We start from the raw sequence: 27,478 nt of genomic DNA, 5'->3' as shown, positions 1-27,478 counted from the left end.
ATTTGTATAATTATCAATAAATGCTTCTAAAATATGGCTTTATTGTTCCTATTTCAACAAAGTATAAGGAAAGGAGCTTGTACAAATATAGCAATATTTTATTTATTTATATATTTCACTGATGCTTCTAAAAATAACAAGACTGTAAGTCTTAATTACTTAAATAATTCATCTACCTTAAAGTTGTATCTAGTTTAGAACCTAGACATTTTGTTTCACATAATCTATGATTGTAATGGGAGTTTTTGGAAAAAATATAAATGTTGAGACACTTAAATAATTATGAGATAATTCTATACACCATGTATTTATTATGGGCAAGGGAAACAACTTCTGATATGCTGTGTAGTACTTCCATTCTCATTTTCCCCAGATACTTTTTTTTCTCGTATCATCAAGCTTCTTTCAATTTTCATAAAAGCAGAATAATAGGAGATATTGAGCACAGGAAAAATTTTAAGATTCTTTTTCTAAAAAGGGAGAGGAAAAATGGGGTTGTAGCAGAAGGGTGGGTATATTTTGAAGATAGGTTTTTGGTTTTGTGTGTCAGTTTCCTAGTTTGGTAAACTGCAATAAATAGCAACTTTTTATAAAGTGATAGAATAATTCAGTAAAGTGTCAAAATATTAATACAGGACAGAGAGAAGGGAACTAATGAAGACTAATGTAGTTCAAAAGATAACAGGGAGTGTTTTCCAGCACAGGTGTGCAAGGACCGGCTTAAGTGCATTGAAAAAGAAGTAAGTTTGTATAGGAAACGATTGTGATGAGTCCGTTACTTTTGCAGCATATAGGTGTGGCTTGTTCCCTGGGTTCCTTATTCTGTTTCATTGATCTATGTGTTTGCTTTTATGCCATCACCAACGAACAAAACAAATAGACTCTTATGGGCAGAACAGGCTGATGGTTGCCAGAGGGAAAAGAGGCTGGGGGTTTGGGTAAAAATGGTGAAGGGATTAAGAAATAGAAATCGGTGGTTGCAAAATACTCACGGGGTATAAATTACAGCATAGGTAATATAGTCAGTAATATTGTGATAACTATGCGCGGTGATGGGTACTTGAAATATTGGTGAAACACTAAGTTAACTGCATACGTGCAAACATCCGGCGGGTAATTGACTGATTGGGATGAAAAAATAATAATAATAGACCATGAACTCCAACTTACATAAGGAAGAAAATAAAGATATGAAGTGGGAAATCAGAGTGAAAAGTTGGTAGGCCTAGTGAGAGGTCGGTCCTAGCAGGGCTGAAGAATCGTCGGAGCCAGGGGACCCGGGGGAATGAGGCGGGAAGTGTGTGTGGACGTGTGGACGACTGCAAAAGCAGGTTCTTGAAACTGGGACAGTGAAGTGCTGGCAGTGGGTGGGGATGGAAAAAGGTCAGAACTTGAGGGAGTTCGGATGAAACAGTGATAAAAAATGGGATTGATATTTTAACTAGAGTAGGAAGTAAATTGCATATTCAAAATAGATTTTTTTCTCTTTTGTTTTGGTGGCCAGCCATGAAATTCGTGCAGCACAGTGAAATTTTAACAGTCCATTAAGGATGGGAGATAGAGGCAGAAAGTATAAAAGTCTGTACATGAGGGTTTGGGCTGTCACACATGATCTGGCAGTAAGATGCTTTTATTGTAAATAGGGATTGAAGATATGATGAGTCCTATTCAGATGTTCTAGGGGTGGAAAGTGCTGAAAAAAGCTTGACTTTGGGAAAAATGGATCTCATTTAAAAACAGGAAATTCTGGCATATCTTCTTCACTCCTGACAGTGTTTGCATAAGGGAGAAGTTGTCTCAGAAATAATGGAATATGTGATAAAAAGCAAAAAACAACAACAACGCATGAACCATAGGACAAACAACTACATATAAAATAAATACAAATTCTTGAAATAAATAGCATATAGATATTTCAATAGAGAACTTAATAAATGACCTAAAGGATATATTAAATGAAGAGAGATTTAATGTAAAAGGATATAGGTCTGAGTAAATGTCCTACAGTGGAGTAAAGAGAGAATAAGAGACAGAAGTACCACAGACATATAGAGAAACACAATGTGCTGAATATTTTTTAGAAGAAACTTAAAGAGACAATGGAGAAAATATAATGTTTAAAGAAAAAATTGATGAAACTTCCTAGACTTGAAGAAAGACTGTAGTCTGAGTTAGAAAGAATTACTCTGAATCCACAGATGGATAAAAAGGCTTTTAGAAAACACTGATAGAAATGCCATAATGTACAGCCCAACACCAAAGGCACAGAAAAGAATGTTAAACACCCAGAAAATAATAAGTGAAATCTAAAAATGTATTGGCAGTTTGTGAGAAGACACTTCTTCAGAATAAATAAATATTAGAAAATGATAGAAAAGTAAATGCAAAGCTTATTTTGGTCTTCTCAGATTGTTCTTACAAAATGCAATAGACTAAAAGGCTTCTAAACAAATTAAATTTATTTCTCACCATTCTGGAAGTTCAAAAGTTCAAGATCAAGGTTCTGATGGATTTGGTGTTTGGTGAGAGCTCACATCCTGGTTCACAGGCAACCGCCTTCTTGTTTTGGCTTCTCATGGTGGACTGAGTAGAACTTGCCACGATCTTTTTTGTAAGGGTACTAATACCATTCATGAGGGTTCTGACTTCCTGACCCTACCAAATGTCTCAGCTAATTATGACATATTGAGGGTTAGGAATTCAACATAAATATTTTAGGGGAACACAAGTAGTCAGTCTATAGCACAGGGCTTAAAGGAAGTTATTTAAGTCCCTCTCCCCACCCCCACTCCCCATAGCTAGATCATTTTCTCCAGGAAGGAAAAAAAATGTAGTCAGCTTAAAAGACATGATACTAATAGATACTGGGATATTTAGGTAGGAATAAAAAGCAGTGGTAATAAATCTTGATAAGTATAAAAGATTATTTTTTCTCTCTCTCAACTTCTCTAAAATAAATAAGACTACATGAAAATGTTTAATACTTTTCTTTCATGAAATGTGTAGGATTTTTCAATAAAAATATGAAATGCCCACTTATACTTAAATTTTACATAACATTTTTTCAGTATTCATACATTCCAAATATGAGGCAGAACATATTTACACTGAAAATTATCTGTTTAACTGGAAATGAAGTGTAACTGGGCACCCAGCATTTTATTTTGGTAAATATGAATACCTGAAGAAACTCTCATGAGTGCACCAGCAACATTTTTGATACTTAGAGTATAAATGTTGTGTGGGTGGTAAATTGACTCAAATGGTTGCAAAGTTTTTATTTCTAAAGGCTGTAATATTAACTAAGTGTTCTATTAAAAACGAGTTTATATTTTACTTGTTAGAGCAATCACTTAAAGTGGTGAGAAGAAATAGAGCTAAAAGTCAATAAATAAGTAAAACCTGTAAAGTGTTTGAAGGGATGTTATATATTTATTTCGATAGCATCATGTCTGGAATGAACTAGCACTGAAAATATGTTCAGATGATCAGATTAAACACAGTTTCCACTGGGTCATTAGAACTGATGTAGACACCAGAGCATCTGTGTAAAAGGACAACACCAATCTGTCTCTCAGACTAAGGTCGTCTGCAGGTAGCAGTTACCACCTACACTTACCCTTCAAGGGTAGGTAAGGATTTAGTTGCTGTAGAGTTAAAAAAAAGAGCATTCCCAAATTTGAAATAGCCTGAATACATGGGAGGGAAGTATGTGACACCCTGGCAAGACTTTATATGATCCATATACCAGAATAAACAACATAGAATTTCTAGAGATTGAGGGTAGAGATACAGCTTTGCAACCTAAGAGCATGAGGATGGGTTTGAGATAATAAGTAAACTTACTTTAATTTATGTAGTTTATTTCTGGAAATAAAATAACTTCCAGTGAGGCCAACCATTATTTCTAATTTCTCTATGGCACTGTCAGATTTGTGTTTGTTCTTAGATACAAAATCCAAGTGACTGAAATTTACCATTGAATTTATAAGATGGTCAAGTCTGCATCTGGTCCAGACAACTTTCATAACTGATGTCATGGATACTTATAAACCCAGAGATTTGTGAACAAATTTTCAGCCCATTTTCCTCAAGTGGTTGATCAGATTGTGTTTTAGCAATTGTAACATGCCAATGAACCCGGCATTTAAGTTAATAAGGTATAAATGAAGACATAGCTTGTTCTCTGAATGGTTGTAATAGCCTGCTGGGTTTCATCAATCATGAAGCAGCTCATGCTGGGACTAAACAACAAGGAAAAGTACAGAAAAGTTGTGGGGAAGGGAAGGATGTTAATGCTTTTAAATGGGCATGAGGATATATTTGTGATACTAAAGTGTCAGAGACTAGCAAATGGATATCTGCATAATGTTTGAAAGACTCTAAATCCCTTGCCCACTATTATCTGAAAAAAGTAAAACTTAAACAATTCCATACTTTTAAATGAAAGATAACAATTCCATTTACATTGAAATGATTTCATTCTTGGATAATTTTATTTTTGTGTGTTAAGTAATATTCTCATGAGAGTCTTGTTTCAAATTAAGGTCTTGCTTCAGAAAATATACATTTTAAATGACAGTATTTAAGGGAAGGAAATATTTTTAAATGCTTTCTCAAATTCTTTTCAAATATAAAGAAAAATCTTCCTCTAATGAACTTCCTTTTCAAGAGCTGCAATACTTATTTGTTTTAAGAAGTAGTTTAAAATCTTCCTAGCTTTTTCAGTAGAAAAATAATTTTCTTCATGACCATTAGGTCAAGTTCAATTTCAAAATTATTATATCCTTTGGAAAATATTATCTTATTTTCCTGGAGCTATTCATCTAACATAATGTAGAATTGAGTCATTTAAAAAAAACATCCATGACAGATAAAAGTTATCTGAAATGCACATGATTTAGTTAACAAATAAGATATTATACCTGAATTATAGGTCAGCATAATATGTTACTAATGATATCTTTTTATATTAAAATTGTTCTACCAAGCCAAGAAATGTTTATTTATTAATTTTCATTCATCCATTCAACAGATATCACCATTGAAAATAGAGCAAAGATATAGAAATGGTGGAGATATTAGAGAGACATTCACTATTAATATGAAAACAAGATAAATATGCTTCCTCCCAAGCTGTTGATATTAGATTGTGTTTTGGAAATTTCTTCCTTACCCACTACTGCAAATGCATATCAATGTTTTATAAAGTATTAAAGAGCAAATTGCAAAGGCAGAACTGTATTTAAAAACAAGAATATCTATGATTTAAAATGCAAAGCATTGAACAAGGTGGAAGGTATAGTCTACTGGTCTCTGACTTTTGAAAACAAAAGATGTGCCAAGAAGTCCAGAGGAATTGGGGGTACATATTATTTAGGCCAGCAGTTTGTGTGGGGGAAATAGTAGGAGCTTGGGACAGAACACCTGACCAGAGACTTGTGTGGGGATTCCTGCATATAAGTACACATCTAAAAAAAAATGACTCTTTGAGCATTGTCTTATTTGAAGCTTCATGCATGGGAGGGCAGAACAGCACAAATGTAGCATTAATTCAAGATTTGGCCAATTCACTTATGGGCTTGCTCTTTGGATCTGACTTATTTTCAATATCTTCATCTCTTTTTTTACCATAAAAAGGTCAACAACCAAAGGCTTTAAATCTATTTCACACATGGAAAACTATTAGACAAATAAAAGTGTATGCAGAAAGACAGGGCAAAAAGGATAGGGAAATATATGTTCCGTTCATGATTAATTTGACAACTAAAATTCATAAAGAAACATGAATAAATCTATTTCTAAAACCAAAAATAGAAAAATAATTTTTGACAAAATTAATGACATATCAATAAAAAGGGAACTTCAAGTATAGTTGGGTTTAAAATACAGAAAAAAGTAAAATATAACATCTTAAAACAAAACAAAGGAAATAAAACAAAAAGAAGCCCAAGATGTTATGAAAAATCACAGGTGAAAATTAAGAAGTGATGATGGACATAAAATTTATCAGTTATTTATTATGAAAAAGAAAAAATCAATAAAAACAAATAATATATCTGCATGAATATATATGTATAAGTATACAAGAATATATATACTTGAATATATATACTTATGCATATATACTATTTGTGTGTATATATATGTATACATATATATCCATTTGAATTTCAGGGACTGTATTCATTTTAGTTATATAAACACATGTGTTTATATATACATAGTTGTGAGAATTGTCCATATCTGTATATAATTAAAATTTAGCTGTTAACACTAGGGACAGGAGAATTAGGAAATATTAATTATGTCTGTAATAAAATGTTGCCTGAAGAAAAACAAATTTGAAGCATATTTAGAAAAATGCCAATATTTGTTAGAGTGTTCTAGTAGGGCCACGGATTGTTTTATTTTACTATGTTATTTTTATATTTTTATTATTGAAATAAGAATTAAACATCAGATAACAAAATAATTAACAGAAATAAAAATATTAATAACTTGGACAACTAACTTTAAAAAGTTTTTTTTTTATTTTGAGAGTGAGGGGAAGAGAGGGAGAAAAACATCAATGTGTGGTTGTCTCTCACATGTCCCCCATGGAGGACCTGGCCCACAACCCAGACACATGCTCTGACTGGGAATCAAACCTGAAACCCTTTGGTCCACAGGCCAGCACTCAATCCACTCAACCACACCAACCAGAGCATGGATGACTATAACTTTCTCAAGTGAAACATCTATATGACATTGTTTTAGGTAATTAGAGTTTAGTACTAAATAGTCTGGAACAATAAAAGTTTAAAAGTATTTATATGTATGTATGTATGTATAAAATTTTATTAGTTTATAATATAAATACATTATTATAAATATGTATGCATATTATATTTAACCATTTATATATGTGTATATATATGAATACATAGATTGGCAAACATATAAATATATGTGTACATATATACACATAGATGTGTGTATATATGTGTGTGTATACACACACATACACATATATGGAGGGAAAAAATGAGTTCTGACTAAAAAAAATACAAACACCTGCTCTTTGATTTATCTGGCTTGGCTAACAGATACTGATAAGGTAAAAAAAAAACCAAAAAACACTTTTTCCCCCGAAGTCACCCTATAACCCTAAAGTAATATAGCAATCCTTTCTTTGAGTGACTTTCTTATCAACTGAAAAATTTTGTTCCCTGTCTCCAAAATGAAAGACTATCAGAAACTCTGTTGTTTGAAATTACATCAGCATAAATGTACCATCCTTCTCTTGCCTGAAGAACCTAATTGACTTTGACACAGAGAAGCAGCATCAATTGCCAATCCAAACAGGAGTGTCAGAAAATGGGTTTCTAAAACACCTTTCCACATTTATCATCACTTTGTAGTCTTCAAAGGGAAATAATTCTGGGTCCCTTGTGCAGTCCAAAGTTAATATTGAATTGAGTCCTTTAGGGACAGCCTATTTTGACTTGAAACTATCAAAATATTTTAATTAAATTTTACCTAAACTCTACTCTGTATCCTAATCTCATAAATACTTAATTGTTTCCAATTTTTGGTGAGATGTCCCACTGTAGCTTTAGTATATGATTTCTCTCATTGCTAGGAGTCAATAAACCTAACTTTTTCAGATGACAGGTTTGTTTCAAATTGTCTTAGTTTGGGAGAGAGACAGAGATAGAGAGGAAAAGGTAGAGTATGTGAATGAATCTCAATGTCATCCACTAATCAGATAAAAACACTTTAAATAATAGTTTAATAAATTCAGTGAGGAGAATAAAAACAAATTTTGTATTATGGCATATAACAATTACTCAACTGAAAAATTTGACAATGTGATCCACCAGATTAATAGATTTAAAGGAAAAAGTTATTTTAATCGATACAGAGAAGCACTTAAGGCAATTCAATGCTCATCTATGACATTTTTAAAAAGATTCTTAGCAAACTATGAATAGAAATAAACTTCATTAGCATAATTAAGGTCATCCAGCTGATTTAGTCAACAAATGTCATTAATAATAGAGATACTATAGAATAATTCCCATAAACTTCAGAAGTAAGAAATGGCTGCCCTATTTCATTGTTTCTATTACATATTGACTTGGGCATCAAATTAAGACAAAATATTAAAGTTAAGGATAGGTAAATTAAAAACAAGAAATATTCAGATTTTTATATAAGGTGATTGATTACATAAAAAATACATATAAAATCCAAGAGAGCTTTTAAAAATTAGTAGAAGATGAACAAGTGAACTAAATGAAAGATTGATGTTAAAAATGATAATATTTTATACACTGGTAAGCGAAAATGTACTATTAAAATGAATTTTTAAAACCTAAGATATGAGAAATAAATCTACCCAGAGATGTTTAAAATCTTTATCAAGAAATATATAAAACACTTTAAGGCCGTACAATGCATGGAAAAATAAAAATGTTAATTTTCCTTAAAGAATCATAAATTTGAAGAAATACTTATAGAAATCACAATTGTGTTTCCTTCTTAGTGGAATTTAAGAAGTTGATCCTATATCTCATGTAAAAATAAATGGCCAAAAACTTGAAAGGTAATTTTGAAGACTAAAGTATAAAATTTTTCCTGTCCAGACTCAACATATACTCTAAAGTTTAATAATTAAAACAATATGACTGTGGAATAAGCATAGAGAAATAAAAACAATGGTACAGTAAAAAGAACCAAGGAACAGACCCACACATTTATAGAACCTTGATATATGACAGAAATGAGTTTATAAATCAGTGGGAAGATGATGACCTACCAAGAAATGGAGCTGAAACCACTGGCTATTCAAAAGTTTGAAAATGTAATATGCTACTGACCTCCCTTTAAAATTTATCTGATCTTTGTTTAGAAATAAAGTAGTTTGCTTTGTCTTCCTTTGTGAACAATTTGCTAATTCTGGTGGTAGCTGCCATGTGTCCCCGTGAAAGAGAGAAAACACCTGGTCCCTGGAAGGTGTGAACTATCACTGAAGTTGGAGCTGTGTCTGGACTTCAAGTTGCCAGGATAATGATCTCAGATGGAAAGACGGTGGGACATTTTTCTTTTCTGAATTGGGATTTTAGAGCCTTTTACAGTAGTTGTTTTTTAAAATCAAAGCACTGTGACTCTCTCATAGAACATGGTAGACAATCCATTTTTCAGAATGTCCTAAAGTCTAAGCAGGTATAACTATTTGCACTATTTGGCACAAGTGTGGGTAAAAGAATAGACAGTTTTATGTTCTCTGATAGAAATAATTTCTATTTCTTTATTTTGCAAATGAAATTAGGTATACTGTTGTTACATCAGTTTTAGTCTGTAGCTGTAACTTGAGCAGGAAAAAATAGGAATGCCCTGCACATCTGAGAGTGGGTAGAAAGAAGGGTGGGCAAGAGGAGAAGATTGGCTCTTGGGTTTAAGCCTGGAATTGCTAAGAATGGGACTATGTCTTAGAGAATTGCAGGGTGGAGTGTCTGGATGCAGATCAGCAGCAATTCTGCCATCTGGAAGCTTTAATTCCCTGCAGCTAGACACTTTTAAAAAGCTGCTCATCCTTTACGGTAAACTTAGCATTTCTGCTGTTCTGGCAACTGTGCACTTGGTGCACAGGCTGCCTCTGGCTATTAAGTTATTCTTGTCAGATTACCTCCTGTCCCAGACAGGCTGGAGCCTGTGGAGTGAGGTTCAGGCTGTGTGCAGTAAGCAGGGAGCCTGTGCCAAGGTCAGACAGATCTGGGTGCTACTCACAGGTAGCATTTCCTGGAGATGTGGGGAGCGAGTCAAAGTAGCATGAGGGGTAGAAACCACAAGATGTTCTGAGCAGGAAAATCTTACAACCAATGCAGAAGGGGGGGAAGGGGGGAGGCAAGGCAGACAGAAGCACAGAGACCGAAAAACTAATTATCAAGCAAAGGAATTAAGACTGGGAAACAAATGAAAAAAAGCATTTGGTGATTAGGCAGATTGTAGGGCAAAATCTTCAGATTGAAAAAGTAGCTTTAGGGACTTTTTCGTAGGGCAGTTGCGGCCTCCAGGATAGAGAGAAAGGGGAGCAATGGAGAGGGAGACATAGTTGGAACAATTTGCCCCTCCTAGTAGTTAATATGAAAAATGTTTAGATAATGTCTTTCTGTTATTACACTTATGAAAACTCTATATACATATATCTCATATATATTTATATTATAAACATACACATATGTGATATATGCATGTATATACATATTTATGTGGTAATAATTACAAATATATATGATAATGAAATAAACAGATAGGGACACAATTTTACAAACATGTTCATAGAAAAAGCTCTTACTGAAAAAATTTAATGAGTGAATGCTTTGCAGCTGTGAATAGGCAATTAAAATGTATACAAAACCAGAAATGGCTTCAATGGACGGGAGATTCCAGATACTTCAAAAGTTAGAAGCTGTGCCACAGAGAATCATGTATAAATGTCCAGCACATTTATTAATCTAATTAATACAGAATAGAAGAAAGTGCCTTGGACTTTAAAGAAATTTTCATCTTTAGAATACAAAGTATTTTGAGTAGTTTAATTGATTTGCTCCCTATGTCAGTCAGGATTCTTAATTGAAAGCATCAGACACTGGCATTGGCTAATACAAACAGAAAGGGCATTTGTTAAAAGAAAGCTTAGCAGCCCATAAAAATGTTGTTACATGTACAGAATTAAGTTTGAAGTCTATGTAATCAGCAGTGACATCAAAAGCTGTTTGACCTAACTGTTTATAAACATTGTTAGCAATGTCCTTGAGAACTGCCACTGCAAAATGGTCATCGAATGTCACCAACTCTGGATGCTGGTGGCGGTATTAAAACTATTACCAAGAAGATCACACTTAAATGGCTTTCCCTCCCTAATTCCTGTTACACTAGCAGGCATGAATTAAGTAAGAGACACAGTATAGTGGAAACGAGGTAGCAAGTTTCTTTGCGAAATGCACAGGAACCTGTGGCACCTGGCTAGTCTGTGCGCCCCGCCCACTGGGATTAGGGTTTAGGTGCTTGCAACAAGCCTCCAGGGCTCCTGCCCTCCTGATCAGGCTTAATTCAGGAGCTGATAATAAGGTTTGAGAAGAAAATAAAATGAATAATAATACACTGAATTTATATCAATTTCAATACTTTCATTTTTAATCAAATAAAAAGCATTAAATCATACCTTTTAAAACAGAAGTTGGTGGCTGTGGCTTTCAAATGATTTACATGAATAATATTATGAAAAAAAAACAATCAATGTCACCTGTTGAAAGATGAAAAACACTGATATCTGTCAGGGAATTAAGATAATCTCAAGATTTAAAATGTACCAGTTACTTAGATTCAAACCATAATCATTCCTACCCAAAAACAAAGGACCAATTTACTCATGAGAATTGTCTTATTTGGTTTATCTCAGAGATTCCCCATGCCACTCCCACCTTATTAAATTACATCTACATATAATATAAGTATAAAAGAAAAAGTATTTTAAAAGCCATTAACAGAAAGCAATGCCAACAAACATCATTTGATGCTGATATAACCAAAGTCCCATATTCTTTTGAGGTATGATTGAAACCAAAAAAGTCAGCCTTTACGCTGCCTGACTCTTACCAGATCCAATAAACAGAGACAGGGATTGAGTCTTTATGGGCATTTTATTCAGATGGTTGGCAATCTGAGAAGATGGTGGGTTTGTACCCTAACAGACTTTCTTAAATTCCATTTTAAACCCAAGTTTTTTATAATGAGAAAAAAAAGTGTAGGTAAGGGATTTGGAATTCAGGGGGGGAAAGTTAATCAGATAAAAGTTGCAGCATTCTTTCACCTGTGTCCTAGGCGCTGGGTGATGGGCATCTCACCCTGGAGAATAATGGCTCAGATACCATCTTGATGGCCTGCAGTCCTCCTGAGCACAAAGGTGGAACTGCTTATGGTCTCCTGAGTCAGAGTGGGTCATACCTTCAGTTCCTGAAACAATAGCTTTTTACATATGTTGATTACTAAGCTTATTAACTATTACTTGAAACTAAATTTTTTCTAACATTTGAGTTCTTGATCATAACTATAGTTTATCTATCTCAACGGATCAGTCAGCCCACCTTAAAAAATAAATTGGAAATGTTAGGTAGTCAATAAACAAATCTCTAATATCAAAAATATAACCAAAATTCAATAGTTAGAAATATTGGAATAATATTTAGTTTTTAACTTTGGCTTAAAATTAAAGTTTTTAAACCAAATCAACTTCTGTAAAATTATCATAATAATATTTGCAGCAATAACTGCCAATAATTGAGTATTCTTCTGAGCTTTGAATTGAGCTTCAAACTATACTTTTGTTTGCAAGATGATATGATTTTCACTCAATAATTGTTTTAGCTTCTTGTAAAATCTCAATGTTCTCAAATTTGATACAATCTCTTCAAATATTTTTCTAGCTAGTTACTGCCTACTTTCTATTTATTTGATTATTCTTTTACATGTTATGATTGTGCTTAGAATGTATTAATGCACAAGTATAACTCAAGTGTTCATAATGTTTTTATACCATACATTTAAAAAATTATAATTATGATATTCTATGGGAGCCAAACACATCATTTAGCTTGGTGGTATATATTTACAATCCTCAGTCAAGTTATTTTATTAAAATACTATTTTTGCCTTAATTATAGTTCAATTTATGATAAAATACATAAAAATGTTGAATTTTTCTTTCTGAGGTGTGTGGGGGTGACTTTCCTCTTAAGTCCCCCCGTGCGCCACGGATGGAGAGTAAATACAACTGAGACATGATGTGATCTGCTTGGGGAGGAGAGGTAGCCAGTTTCTCAGGGAAAAAAGGCATTGAGCCCCTTCCTCCAAAGACTTTTAGTGGGTTGTAATACACAGGAATACAGGGCAGCAAGGATCAAACAGCAAGATAACATTTCAAAGGAATCTGAGGGTTTAGTATGAGTCAGACTCTGTCAGGAGCAGAGTTTTAGGGTTTCCTGCTTGAACCCTTAACATATGAATGAAAGCACCCTTAGCAGAGCAGATTTCACAGGTCTGTCAGGAAGTCTTTGGGATGCCAGATTTTTCCCCAGGACACACTCTGGCAAGGCAAGGAGCTGCACCCCTCCCCAACAGTTATTCAGGCTTAAGGGGAGTACAGCCAGGAAGCGCTTCTCCCAGAGAACCTGGGGACTTGGGCTTTGTCAAAGCCAGGGGGGGAGAGTCCATTGCTCTTTGTTGACTCCTCGAGTCCTTCCATGATGGCCTCCCAAGTGATCATGTCTGGCCTAGGTTGCCCCTCCTCTGAGGGGTCTTACCAGTCCGACCATGCCTTGTGGGCCAGGAGGAAACTGAGGCAGCCTTTGCTACCAGAGACAAGCTTTGTCTCCTGCGGCTCACATTCCAGAGGTCTTCCCTTGCCCTTAGCCACAAGGGGTGGAGATACAATTCCTAGAACCAGGCAGAGTTGTCTATAACAGAGGTGGATCTCTTATTTGAGTGCATATTAATATTTTTAGTGTATGACAAGGGATGGCAGTGTTTTAGCAAACATTAGCATTCATGTCAAGGGCACAAAATTTCACAAAGTGATAATTGAATGATGATATGCATTATTAAAATGAGTTATTCATTACAACATGAAATTTATCTTAATTTTATAGTTCAAAAAGTGCTGTATTGATTTAGGAAAGGTGCACACCAATGTAGATAAATTAATTAATACCTTTAATTAGTAATATTCAAATAGTTGAAGATATTGAATTAACCATCCCACACATTTCAATGAGACAAAATCAAGTTTTAAATACATTTCTAGTATCAAAACAAGAGTCGTATTTGAACAAGGTTCAGGTAAATAAATGATTTAAAATATACCTAAAGAGTTAAAGTATGTAGCAATAATCATTCTGCAGCCCATAGATTTTAGTTTAGATCAATTATTTACATAGATTCAGGTTATGAGGAACCTCTATTGGGAACCTTAAGCTTTAGAGACACCTGTTTGTCACAAAGACTTTTGCAAAAATAGAGAAGCTTAAATATAGTGGCACTGGAATTCAGTGCTCAGCTTTATAAAATCAAGTACTAAAACCATAAACGTGCCTTCTCATTACCAACACCATTAGACCCTGGGGAAGTGCAGATCCACAACCTCAAAGAAGAAGGTGGTGGTTCTAATCCAAAGTTTGTGGGTTACTGGGCATGGAATCAGACATTGTTTGTGAGTATAAGGGTTTGAACTACAAAAACACTAAGGTGGGAGAGAATATAAACTTATTATCCAAACTTTATTTTAGTTAAATATTTTCCTGCTTCCTTTTGAGTTTCACTTTTTTGGTCTGGAGGAAGAAAAAAATCACTTGTCCAAACTGAGTGAAAAACATTTTGCTCACTTTTGTAAATTCTGCAATCCTCAGAATTAGATAGCTAAATAGACCTAGATTAAGCATTCAATGAATATGATACTTACTTTTATCATAGACATTTAGTGGATATTAAGCATTACAATAATAATGAGTAGTTTCATTTTTATTAAAATATTCTTATCAAATATTTATAATTATATTTTCAAAAAATCAGTTTTACATATTTGATTTTAATAATATATTTCAAAACGGATGTTCAATTAGAGCTAGTATTTTACCTTTCAATATTAATAAAAAGGCTTAAGAACATATAAATATACATTTTTAATGATTTTATTTATTTATTTTTTTAAGAGAAGGGAGAGGAAGGAGAAAAAGAGTGAGAGAAAAATCAATGTGCGGTTGCCTCTTATGAGTCCCCTACTGGGGACCTGACCTGCAACCCAGGCACGTGCTCTGACTGTGAATGAAACCCCAACCCTTTGGATCACAGGTCCAAGCTCAATCCACTGAACTATACCAGCCAGGGCGTGAACATATAAATATAATTGTGTATTTCAATTTTCAAATTTGCTTTGTATCCAAACTATACATTTCTGAGCACACAATTTTATTTTATTTTGAACGTTTTAGATCATTATTTTTAATAGTGATTTAGTCGGGCTTCTTTTTGCCTCTAGGGTCCTGCCTCTCCCTTGGGAACACTTACTTTAGAAAACGTGATTGTTAATTCTCCTCTACCTCTTTGTAAATATGTTTAAAAAGCCTCTTGCCCTCATTTCCACCCAGGGCTGTCTTTCTCAAGGACTTGACAGCCTTCTCTGAAATGTTATCATCATCTAAGAAAGTGCCCCAATCTCCCAGTCTCTGAGGGAGATCCTCCTTTTATACCAAATTATAATACTATGCCTTTTCATGAAGATATGATGAAACTTACTTTTCCTTTGGGTAAGGATAATTAGCAAATGCAGATGGTCTATGATTTTTCTATTTATACTCTTCTTCCTCTATCTCCTCAGCTCTTTAAAACTCTCCTGTTCTTTCTTTTAAAGGAGTTGAGTGAAGACTCTGTTCTTGCCACTTTCTCCCCATTACAATAACTGTTTAATTTTATTTCAGTGCATATCTTGCTTTCATTACCTGTTTAATTTTATTCAGTGCATATTTTGCTTTAACACAATTATCAAAAACCCATGTATGAGTCACGATAATTAAATATAATTGCCCTTGATAAATTTGATGATTGCAGTCATATTCTTATATTTTTTTAAAATTTGGCATAATGAAATTATATTTGTCAAGGTAGAGGATATGTTTTATTTAATAATTTGTTAACATGATATATGTTTTTAAGTATTTAAACTTATGAAGTTCTCCTGGGCCTTGAAAATACTATATGTGCCCTGGCTGGTATAGCTCAGTGGATTGAGCATGGGCCAGCGAACCAAAGGATCTCGGTTTGATTCCCAGTCAGGGCACATGCCTGGGTTGCAGGCCAGTTCCCAGCAGGGGACACACGAGAGGCAACCCTACATTGATATTTCTCTCCCTCTCTCCTTCCCTTTCCCTCTAAAGATAAATAAATATTTTTTTAAAAAGCAGGTTTCATTTTAAAAAGTACTATATGTGACTCCATTATAAATGATCTATGAGCTTTCAAGTTTATAAATTTCTTGATAGCAATGCCTTAAGAAAAATTTAATCTTAAAGAATCTTTTGAGACATATGAGCAATTTACATAAGTAAGTTCTGTATAAAAGGAGTATGGGGAATGCTGACTATTAGTAGTGGTTAAATCCCAGTTTATCCAGGGACTACGATTCTGTGCTTTCATTTCTAATGAGGAAACCTACAGTGAGCCGCTCCCATTATATTCACAAATGAAATACATGAGGAATAAAGCTCTTTGCTTTATGTCGAAAAAGTTGGTCTCAATAAAAAAAGGTATTCCCTAAGTATATTAATAAATTTGAATACTTTGAGCGCTAAGGATAATTCTATTCTCATCAAAATTTAAATATTATTCTGTGTTGAAGTCAATTCTCATCTATTGATGTCCATTTGCATTAAAATTGTGTTGATATCCCCCCAATGCTCCATTCTAAAAACTTTCTTAGATATAAGGGAGATAAAAGAGGACAAGAAGATTTCAAAAATATACAAGCAACTCAAAAAATGGAGCGTGATCTGTCATATAATAGGGAATCATTAAATAACATTCAGCTTGCCTTTGAAAAGTACTCATAGTACTCATTGTTCAGGGATGCTTACTTTTTTTTCTTTTATTTTTACCATTTAGCCTCTACATACTCCTTCCTCTGCAATCACCACACTATTGTCCATGACTTCTCTACGCCCTAATCTGCCCCCCAATAGCTGTCATCTGCTCTATCTATGAGTCTGTCTCTATTTTGCTAGTTAGTCTGGTTTGTTCATTAGATTCCACATATGAGTGAAATCATATGGTATTTGTCTTTCTCCAACTGGCTTATTTCACTTAGTGTAATTTTCTCCAGGTTCATCCACTCTATTACAAAGGGTAAAATTTTCTTTTATTAAAATTGCAGTGCATTAGTGTGATTTATAAATGTTAAGACATTGAAGTGTGTTTAAGTGACCAGCATACACCATCCCATTAGTATAAACTGTTAAAACATACACAGAGAAAACCAGGATGTCTTTTTGCTATTTAATGGAAAAGGTTCCATTTAAACAGATATTAGTATATTTTTTACTGGAGAAAATAGGTTCTTGCAGTGTCCTGAGAAAAGAATTTTAAAGGGCACATACATGGAAGAAGTTTAAGCATAGCGATGAGATCTACTGAGGTGAAAAGAATTGGCTCGACCTCCTGTATGTAGAAAGTAGGCCGGCTCTAGTAGCAACAGCCCTGAGATCCTTGAAAACCCTCCATATACATTGTCAGCGTGGGTAGCAAGCAGGCTTTCCTTCAAACTGTTTAACCTTCTTCCTAATCCTTGTTGACTTGTGCTGGGCCCCTGGGCCCTCTCCCTCTCCAATTCCTTTCCTGGACCTTCTGGAGTTCCCTGCCCTTATCCTATCCAATTCTTCTGGATTCTCCCAGGCTAGACTCTTCCCCTTTGTTTCGCCATTTTGGTTCCTCCTGCTCAGTCCTCAGAGTTCTGTTTTGTCATTGTGGCTTCTACTGCATATGCTTAACAAAGAAAATTTCTCTTTATTTGTTCTCCCTCCTCCACTAACCTGGGAGACTAAAACCCTGGGGAGATTGGAAAGCAAGCCCTTCCTCCCCACTTGGGGAGGCAGAGGGATGTCAGTGCCCTTGGAAGGGCGCTGCGGCTGCCCCTTCAAAGCTAATCAGACTTAGTATCTGATTCCATTTGTTCTCCTCCTTTGTTAATAACTAACTAGCTACCTATGCTAATATTTTATAGCATTTATTTATAATGTAAAGATTATCGTTACACTATTATTGTTACATTTTTCAAATGTCATCACTGGTTAATAATTTTTTACATTCATACAGATACTTCTGGTCCATAAATTCGTTTATAAAATTATATAACATGTTGCGTTTCAATTATTATCTACTTGGATAATGTATTTCAGAGTTAATGTTAGCAGTAAAATCTTGTCTGTCAGGGTTTCTTCAGTCACCATTTTAAAACTGTTTTACTAATTCCCAGAACACATTCCTAGAAGTTGTGGTCCTTTGAGATCTTAACATAGTACCAGAGTAGATTTCAATAGTTTGCATAAACCTGGAATATTTTGTTTATTATTAAAAGCAAGATGCCTGATGACATCATGGAAGTGGTACTAGCCTCACCCAAACCTTAAACTCAAAGAGAAACTTCCATAAAAACCCTTATTTTAAATTAAAAAATGATGTCACAAAAATTATAACATTGTTTTCAAATTCCTCCTAATTTATCCTTTTCCCATCCTCAGCACCTGGGAGTGTCTTACTCTGTCAGATTCCTGGATGGTCCACAGGAAAAGAGAACTAGGTATTAATTTTCTATTCTGCATTATGGCTCACTACATTTTTGTTAGAAAACTCAACTTCCTTGTAATTAACATAAGATCTGTAGCATTAGATCTTTGTGATATTTAGAGTTTATACTGTTTATACCCACAACATGTGCAAAGTAAAGTGAGAATTAATGTGCATGTTCTACCTTAGTCATCTTAAATTAAACAAAAAATTGCAACGACAAGTATGTGTGTCGGTGTATTAATCACTTCAGAAGAAAAGGATAACTACACATTAAATAACTGCCATTATGTCATGAGTGACACACACTGAAGGAAATACATGGGGAGGGGGGTAACATACTTGTGAGAATTAAACACACATATTCTAGAATTGGCCTGGACTTTATAACTCTCCCTACCCTTCACTTGTTCTCTAATCTGTAATACGGAAATAATTATAATTTTGCCCTGATAGATCTGTTGTAAGAAAAAAAACTAAGTAATACATTAAAAGCAATAGGAAATTGACTGCTGAAACTCTAGTTGTATTATGGGCATTTTAAAACGCGTTAATGTTAATGATAGTGTCACAGATTATTCAAAATTAAAACAACAGCAACACAATAATTGTGTCTATTATAGATAGTATTATTTGCTAAGGATCATCCTAATCATAGTCTCTGATCTCAAAATGAAGTAATATAAATTTTATTCTGTGTGATCTTAATTATAATTTGTATATGCTTTTTAAATTTGTGTCATTTTATATTGCTCTTTACTCCCTTTAAGCACAACTCAAAATAAATTAATGTAGAATCTTTCATAATGGTGCCATATTACTAACAGGATCCTGCCATAAATAACTTAGGAACAAATATCACAATTGCACAAAGGAAAAGGAGTTAAGAAGAATAGAAAATGTATATGAATTACTGAAGCTGAAAGCCCCCTTAATTTCATGACTACTTGAGCATGAAAATTGCTTAAAAATATTTATGATTTCAAAGAAATAGATTTCACTCAGGGATGTAAATTGAGGCCACAGGAAATCTTAACACTTATGGAAGTTTATAACTTACAGAACTGGGGCTAGGAGTGAATAAAAGTTTTGATATATTATACAGTACTTATTCCTAGACTACAATTCAATAAACAAAGCAGAATTTGAGAATGGACATTTCAAAATAAAAACAGACCTAGTTTTCAAAGAGATAGTTTACATTAATATTTATACTTCACATGCATTAAATTATGCAAAGGTCATTATTCAAGTCTCTGGCATTTAAAATGTATGTGCGCACAGATATACAGACAAGAACATATACAAATACATACACTCTTCATTAAATAATTGTCAGTTATATAACTAGCATTAGCAGTAATGAAATCCAAATGCAGGAAATTAAGGGAGACAGAAAATGTGCACACAAAATACTATAATTTGGATTTATCTCAAAACATGCAGTTAGTCACTGGGAAATATATAATGTACATTCTCGTCACCAGTGATAATCACCCAAAAGTATAGTGTCGCTATTAAGCAAACAAAGCAACTGAGGTTCAAAAAACAAATGGTTTTGGGCTTATCACATGGTTTCATCAAAAAATTCATTTTTTTAAATATGTAACTATTTTCTGTATTTTAATTGTTGTTCAAGTACAGTTTTCTGCCTTTTACCCCCATCCCAGCCCATCCCCCCCAGCCCTCCCCACCCACCTCCCATTTCCTCTCCCCTCCTTGTTATTGTCCATGCCCCTTTATACTTGTTCCTGCAAACCCTTCCCCTTTTCCCCTGAAATTCCCTCCCCTCTCCCCTGGGTTCACTGTCAGCCTGTTATCAATTTCAGTGTCTTTGGTTATATTTTGCTTGGTTATTTTGTTGATTAGGCTCCTGTTAAAGGTGAGATAAAAATTTTCTCCTTTTTGAGGGTAATTCTCTTACGTTTTAAAATTATATTTTATTGATTATGTTTTTACAGTTGTCCTAATTTTCCCCTTTTGCCTCCCTCCACCCAACACTCCTTGCAATTCTCACACCATTATTCATATCCATGGGTCATGAATGTAAGTTCTTTGGCTGCTCCATTTCCTATGCTGTATTTTGCACCCTAATGACTATTCTGTAACTACCTATTTGTACCTCTTACCTCAACTCTTCACCCATTCCCCCATACCCTTATCCCATCTGACAACCATAAAAATGCTCACCATACCAATGATTCTGTCTCTGTTCTTGTTTGCTTAGTTTGATTTTTAGATATGTATGTATCTTTGCGCTATTTTATTGTTCATAGTTTAGATCTTCTTTTTCTTAAATAAATAATTTCCTCTAACATTTAATATAGTAATGGTTTGCTGATCAAGAACTCCTTTAGATTTTTCTTGTCTGGGGAGGTGTTTATCTGTCCTTCAATCTTAAATGATATCTTGGCTGGGTAGAGCAATCTTGGCTGTATATCCTGGCTGAACAGAGATGAACAAAATATATATACATGGAAGGTCCATTGAAGACATAAATGTGACAGAAGTATATTGACTTGTACCAAAATTTCTAAACCATGAAGATTGTGTTACTGGTGGTGGGGATAAGGAGGGGGAATATTCCTATTGAATTTCTTCTGGTAATTAAACTCTAATTATGAGGGGGTGCCGATGTAAGAACTCTGTAATGCCAGACATGAAAGAAAGCCAGGCAGTGTATTTGGCCTCAACTACTGTAGCTGTGAAAGGAAAAATCACTGAGAGAGATAATTTATAATTCTCTAGTTGGCATAGCAATCATGTATATAAATCCTTAAACTAGAAAGACACCATTTATTGTATCTTTAGTATGAAAAACTCATCAGGAAGTCAAGGTCATGAGTGACCCACAGTGCTGGTACATACTGGACTGCTTGTGCCATAACTGCAGAAAAGACTAGCAGAACAGTGTCTGGTCCCCATGGCATCAATATGAACAGATATTCATTTAGCTGTAACTACTTTACAGTAAGTCTCCTGACCAATGAAGAAAAGAAGTATGTATAAGTGCCCAAATCTATTATAATAAATTATTGCTCCTAAGTTAAGGGACAAAAAAGTCCAGAATAGTACATTCCATGACAGCAATAAAAAATACGAATGGTTTACTCCTTAAAACTCTAATGATAAAATGAACGAACTGTAGCTGTTTTCATATCTGGACCATTTGTCACTAGCCAGCAAATTATTTGAAGAATGTGACATACTAAGAGACCACTTCTGAAACTGCATGGTGATTCACCAGTGACAAGTTCTATTTGATACCACCACTGTCAAAAATATGGAATTACTCAGAGAAGCCCACGGATTATGGCTATCCATTTCTGGAGAATTGCTCTAGCTGCTAATATGGACTGTAAATGTTAGAAGTCTGTTGCTGGCATTGCCTTAAATGTGCCTCAATAGGCACAAAGGCAAAACTGTTTCTTGCAGTGCTTTTTTCAGAATGCTGGCACAGTGGCTCTTACCAAGTAAAGTTAAAAGAATCATTATTGACCTCCACTTTAGAATCTGCTCTAACAATATCGCCCTGTTGAGTATCACGGTGTTGCCTATGTTGGAAGGCACATGTTGCCACTGTGCTTTATTTTGTTTCTAGTGTATATATAGTTTTAAAATAATACAGGAATAAAAATGCATGACAAGTAATATATTACACATTTATGTTCACATTACCTGCTTAAGATTCAAGATTAAAGTACTGAAATATCTTCTCTCCCCTTAACCAGGAATTGAGATGTGAAGGGAATAAAATATTCAAGGTTGAATGATAAAGAGGTGTTTAGCCTCACTAGATATGTCTCTATATTTTTACATTATATGTTTGCAAGCCTAAAAAATATGTAGTCCTGTTTTATAAAGGGGGAACAAAGTAGCATAATTTATATTCTAAATGCAATGTTTGGTGACTTGTCATTTTTATACAAATATCTTTAGTTTATTCCTTTGTAATTTTGTAAAAAATTGTAATGGCTTTACATGCTATAACCTACATATCTATTTCCCTTTCATAAATAAATGAGTAGTTTCTAGGTTTTAGCTAGTAAAATGTTATTAATTTTAGCTATTAGTTGCATATTATAAATGTAGGACTGGAATTCCTGAATCAGAGTATCAAATTTCTTTTTAAAATATTTGTTTATTTATTTTTATAGGGAAGGGAAGGGATGGAGAAAGAGTGGGAGAGAAACATCAATGTGTGGTTGCCTCTTATGTGTCCCCTACTGGGGACCTGGCCTGCAATCCAGGCATGTGCCCTGAGAATTGAACCTGTGACCCTTTGCTTCACAGGCCCGTGCTCAATCCACTGAGCTACACCATCCAGGGTTAAATTTTTTAGATATTGCCAAATTACCCAAATTTTTATACTGCACATTAGAAATTTAAGTTTCCCTGATTTGTTATAGTCTCAAAACTCAGTACTGTTGAACTTCACGATTTGGGCCCATATGTCATCGGTGAAATGGGGTCTCCTAGTGATCAATTTTACATCACTTTTCATATATTTTTAACCATTTAGATTTCTTATCTCATTTCCTTTAATGTATTTTTGCTTATTAACTTTATTATCAGATTCTAAGAAAATGATTTTGGGTGAGGTATGATGATATTTTATTATTTAAATGTGTTGCCGATACATGAACTTATGTCTATAGCTGTGCCTATTTACAATATCTTAATAATATAATTAAATGTAGTGTCTACAACAGAATTATTCTGAATTGACATCATATTTTTAATTTAATTTCCAAACTCACTTGTATGCAAGACTGTGCTAGCAATTTCTGAGGGAAACTTTATTATTATTATTATTATCATTATTATTATTATCATTGTAGTTTATTTAATGAAAAGCTGTTAGTAAAACTGCAGGGTCAACTTTTGTTATTGTATTGTTTTGATTGTGTAATCTGTTTCCAAGTACAGTGCATTTATGCTAGTCCTCCTTTTAGCTGAGTTTTATTTTTCAACTGGCGTTATAAGGGAATCCTTGTTCTACCTTTTCCCCAGGCTCTGGGCTACTCAAAGTTTTTGTGTTCTCCTGTGAGAATAATTAAACCATGGTTGTAGGAAATCTGCATCAGTCACTCACTCACTCTGGTACAAGGCAACTGGTGTGGGAAGTGATAAAGTTCCCTACCCTCACAAAGCTGATGTCCTGGTGCTATATCCTAGGACATAAATAATAAACAAAATATACAGTAAATTAGAAAGTAGTATAGTGAAATAAGTATACAGCAAAGAGTATATGAGGTGCAGGATGGGTAAAAATGCAAGGTCTAGGTAGCTTCATTAAGAAAGTGGCATTTGAGCAAATTCTTGGAGGTCAGTGGTCAGTCATGCAAGATACCAGGGATCAGAGCATTTTCAAGCAGAGAAGAAAAGCAGTACAAATGCCTGCGCGGGGACCATGCCGTGTTAGAGAAACAAGGAGGCATTTGAAGTTGCAGTGGATAAAGTGAGAAGGATTCAATGGAGGTAAAGTAAGAAAAGTAAGGGTAAGCAGATCGGGAAGGGTGGTTTCAGCCTTGTAGTTTTGGTTTTCAGTCTCTTTTGTTTTTTTTCCAATTTTACTCTTTAAGTAAACTTTTGATTATTTAAAATAAAAGAAAAATGTATTTAAAAAGTTTTCTTCAAATAAAATTTTATTTTAGAGAGGGTTTACATTTGCAGATAATTTGTGAGGATGGCATGTACTATGTACAAGGTCTTCATGTACCCTAACCCAGTTTCAGAATCCTATCCAGAATAACAGATTAAATTTAGTTTTTATGTCTCTTTAGGTTATTTTAGCTGCTCCAGTTTCTCAGACTTTTCTTAGTTTTGATGACTCTGGCAGTTTTTAGGAGTACTGGTCACGTATTTTTGCAAAATGTTCCTCCACTGGAAATTATTTGATGTTTTCTTTATGATTTAAGTGGGGATATGGTTTCAGTATATTATATCTAAGGTATCTACTTACAGCATCAATTATTACCATTGGGGTTAATCTTGGTCACTTGGCTCTCAGTAGTGTTTGTCATATTTCTCTGTTGTGAAGTTACTTATTTTCCTTGTGTACTCTTTGGAAGGAAGTAACTATGTTTATTTCATATTTAATGAGTGGGAAGATTTGTCTTTTTGAAGAGAACTCAGACACATAAGTTATTTTAAATACTTTTACACAGATGATTTGTCTATTCTCCCTATTATTTATGTATTCAATCATTAATTCATGTCGGGGTAGACTCATGTGTATTTATTGCACAATTTGGGTTAAAATCCAAAAATGTATATATTTTGTAGCCCAAGTTGTTCCATTTTTGGCTCTTGGAGTTCTATTAATTGGTTCCTGTGTCTTTTTGACATATCCTATAATATATTTGCTATTTATGCTTTTGTTCATGCTTTCTTATTTTTGGCACCAAAATATTTTCTAGGCTCATTTAATATACAGTTTCTCTCAATTCCACAATTTGCATTGTTTCCAAGGAGCCCTAGTTTCTTTTATTGGAGAATGATATTGATAACCAAGTTGCAGATGGTAGGAGTGTTTATTGATATTAAGTGTGTCATTGTTTTTAGAAACCCTCAGGAGAAAGAGCAAGGAAACTACCCATATGTATATATATCACATGATGTGTTTATATATCCAACATGGTTTCATATTGATATCTTCAGCTCTAATTTATTACCACATGCATCATCTTAGCCTTCTTTAACCTCCCATTTCAACAGTGAGAAAACTAGCTCTTACCACACACAATCCATTTACTTAATTGTTCGATTCTCATATACATGTGTAACGGTAGTAGAATTCTCAACCCTTTTCTTTTTAGGATATAAGTTTGTCAGTTAGAGCGTAGTGTTTATACACAGTTACTTTTGCCGTTGATATTATAGATTCTACTCATTTAGAAAATTACTTTGGTCAGCTTCTGTTCCTTCACTACTTTCCTTGAGGTTATTTCATAAATTTTAATACATTTAAGCATTTTTATTACATTGTGCAATTCACTGACCTTCTAAATGATTTTTAAAAATTTGCACATATTAAGAATCACTCCTTGTAATGTAACCGTAAAGCATTATGAGTTTTGACAGATGCCTAGTGTCATTTATCCATCATTACGGTATCATACACAAGAATTTTTCCAGTTTAAAAACTCCCTGTGCTTCAACTGTTCTAGCCTTCCTTCCCTGACCTACTGGCAAACTGATCTGTTTACTGTTTCCATGTTTGCCTTTTCCAAAACATCTTATAAATGGAGTCACACACTTGGTAGTCTTATCATACTGGCTTAATACACTTAGTAATATGTATTTAAGATATCCAATACTGACAATGCATGGATTCTCCCTTTTTAATACATTAGCCTGGCTAGAATTTTATGGGCTTTATTGACTTTTTCAAAGAATTAGCTATTGGATCTTTTGAATTTCTTTATTGTTTTCATGTTTTCAATTTCACTGATTTCTGCCGTAATTTTTAAAAATTTTTCTACTTGCTTTATTTTTCTATTTGCTTTAAGTAAATTGCTCTGAGTTCTTTGTTTCTGTGAGGTGGGTCGTTACACTATTGATTGTATACTTTTTTTCATTTCTCATATGTGCATTTAATGCTATAAATGATATTCTAAGCATGCTTTCACTACATTGTGCACATTTTGATAAGTTGTATTTTTAGTTCCAAATATTTCCGTACTTGTTTTCAGATTTCTTTAAACCAAGAGTTACACAGAATTGTGTTGTTTACTGTCCAGATATTTTGTGGTTTCTAGTTTTGTTTCTGTTATGATTTTTCTTATATTAAACTTTGCTCTAAGAAGATATTTGTGTAACTTTTACCCTTTTAAATTTGTTATTGTGTATTGTATGGCTTGGAATGTAGTCCATTTTTTTGTAAATATTTATTTTTTTAGAGGAAGGAAAAGTGGAAAGGAGAAAAGGATGGAGAAAAAACGGTTGTGTGAAAAACATTGATATCAGTTGCCTCTTGCATACCCCCATCTGGGGACCTGGCCCAGAACCCAGACATTTTCCCCAAACAAGAATTGAACTGGCAGCCCTTCATTTTTCAGGACAATGCCCAACCCTCTTAATCACAGCAGTTAGGGCGGAATGCAGTCGGTTTTGGTGAATATTCCCTGTGAGCTTGAGAAACCCTGTGTTCTGTGTTTTGATGAGATATTCCAAAAATATCAATTAAATTAAGTTGATTGATACTGTTGTTCAGGTCATTTATATCTTTACAAGCTGTCTGTTTGATCATTAAGTTACTGACAGAAAGGTTTTTAGGTTTCCAACTTAATAGTGGGGTTTTACATTTCTTCTTTCAGTTCTATCACTTCTGCCTAATTTATTTTGACACTCTTGCTAGGTCCCGATATAGTTAGGATTGTTATGTCATCTGAAGAATTGATCTCTTTGTCATTATGCAATGTTCTTCTTTATCTACGATAATCTCCCTTGTTCTAAAAATAACCTTGCCTGAAATTAACATGATAAATCCAATATTCTCTTGATTAGTGCTATGATGATGTATCTTTCACCATGCACTTATTTAAAAAATAAGAATCTGCATTAAATATAACCAATAAATATAATTTTAAAAGCTATACCTTTAAAAAGTAATGCTTAATCATCTTCATTTTGAATACATCATCAGTCATTGTGTATGGAAACAGAATATTAAACTAAAATATGACATCTGAATTTTTAAAATATTTTATTTATTTATTTTTAGAGAAGGTGAGGAAGGGAGAAGGTGAGAGAAACATCAGTGTGTGAGTGATACAGTGATTGATTGCCTCTGACATGCCCTCAGCTGGGGACCTGACCTGCAACATAAGCACATGCCCTGAGCAGAAATCGAACCAGCAACCTTTTGGTTTGCTGGGCGACACCCAGACAACTGAGCCACACCTGTCAGGGCATGACATCTGATTGTGAAATTGATTTGGAGATGGCAAATGCGAAACCTAATAATACGTAAAATGAATAAATACAAATTTTATAACATTGGTACAAAACAAAGAAGAAAAATTTCATTTGAAAAGATCACAGATACAGAAAATATACTTCAGATATTTAACAATTCAGAGTCATTCTTTGAGGAGTG

The sequence above is a fragment of the Artibeus jamaicensis genome, unplaced genomic scaffold, assembly GCF_021234435.1.
Source record: "Artibeus jamaicensis isolate MK-2021 breed Jamaican fruit bat unplaced genomic scaffold, CSHL_Jam_final scaffold_474, whole genome shotgun sequence".
NCBI lineage: Eukaryota > Metazoa > Chordata > Mammalia > Chiroptera > Phyllostomidae > Artibeus > Artibeus jamaicensis.
Note: the sequence above shows the minus strand (reverse complement) of the source record.